The following is a 1,197-nucleotide window of genomic DNA, read 5'->3' as shown; positions in this document are numbered from 1 at the left end:
TCCCTGGGCTACGCCAGCCCTGTTCTCCGCAGCGCCGCCGGCCGGATCCTACGCCGCCATGCCATCTCCACGCCGCTCGGCACACATCCTTGGGCTACGCTGGCCCTGTTCTCCGCAGCACCGCCAGCCCTGTCCTCCGCAGCTCCGCCCGTGTTCACCACCGCCACAGCCACTGTGGTGCCCTTGCCTGTGCAGCAGCCTGCACCTTCTACATGTGCCTTCAGTGAGTGGATGGCGACCTTCGACCACCTGCAGCGCCAGATGGACGCCCTCGCGACCCTCGTCCATAACATTGAAGCACAACCGGCGTCGGTGCCGAGCAGCAGTCCTGCGCTGCTTTCCACCTCTCCTTCACTGATCCCGTCGTTCACCACCCCCAGCCCCGTGCCGCCACAGCAGGAGAGCGATGGCATCTTTTACGGGGGCGTGGATGGCATCCAGGCATCGGCGGCGCAGCTGCAGGCGGTGGCGCATTGCCTCCTAGCGCGCTGGCAGGGACGACAACACCCCATCTTCAAGCGGCGGCGTCCAGTCGTCCCTACAGCAGTAGCCTTGCAGCTCACGGAGAGGAAGGCGATTGCGTGGGCAAGTGCCTGCAAGGTGTTTGCGGCGGTGCGGCTGCAGGCTGCGGTGCGTGGCCTCCTAGCGCGCCGGCGGCTGCAGAAGATGCGCTCACCTATGCACGAGGCGACCTTGGCGGCGGTCGACCTCAGCATAGGGGAGCGCGACCTAGCATGGTCGGTCGACCTCGCCTGGTCGGACGGCCACCAGCAACCGCGCCAACCTGCTGTTGTCTTCAGGCGCTAGCATGGTGTTTTTTCCGTGGGCGGCGAACTCCAATTCTGCGGCACCGGCGATATGGGAGCAGCTTCCCTCCTTGTCACCGGCGGGGACGCACTGCCTAGCGCCATTGCATTCTGCCACCGTCCGCCACGAGCACGTCTCCGTTGGTTGCTGTTGCCACCAATTCTAGGTGGCCATACCCGTGCACCCCTCTCGTTCCGATGGTCTCCATAGAATCTAGGTGGCTACACACGTGCTGGTCCAGCAAGCGGAGGGTGCCCGCCGTATCTTCAGGAGTCAAAAATAAAGAGTCGTAGTCTTATTCAGGTCAATAAAATAAGCCGAGATGTAAAAGGCTTATTTTTAGGTGTTAGGTTTGTGTCTAGTGGAGGCATCTTTAGTGTCATCGTTAGA

General features: G+C 62.2%; 1 pseudogene; it reads left to right on the top strand.

Moving 5' to 3' along the window:
- The first annotated feature begins 231 nt into the window (after positions 1-231).
- On the top strand, positions 232-905 carry LOC136487872 (uncharacterized; annotated as a pseudogene).
- The last annotated feature ends 292 nt before the right edge of the window (positions 906-1,197 follow it).

Source organism: Miscanthus floridulus, chromosome 10, assembly GCF_019320115.1.
Source record: "Miscanthus floridulus cultivar M001 chromosome 10, ASM1932011v1, whole genome shotgun sequence".
NCBI lineage: Eukaryota > Viridiplantae > Streptophyta > Magnoliopsida > Poales > Poaceae > Miscanthus > Miscanthus floridulus.
Note: the sequence above shows the minus strand (reverse complement) of the source record. Positions and strands in the feature narration are given on the sequence as shown.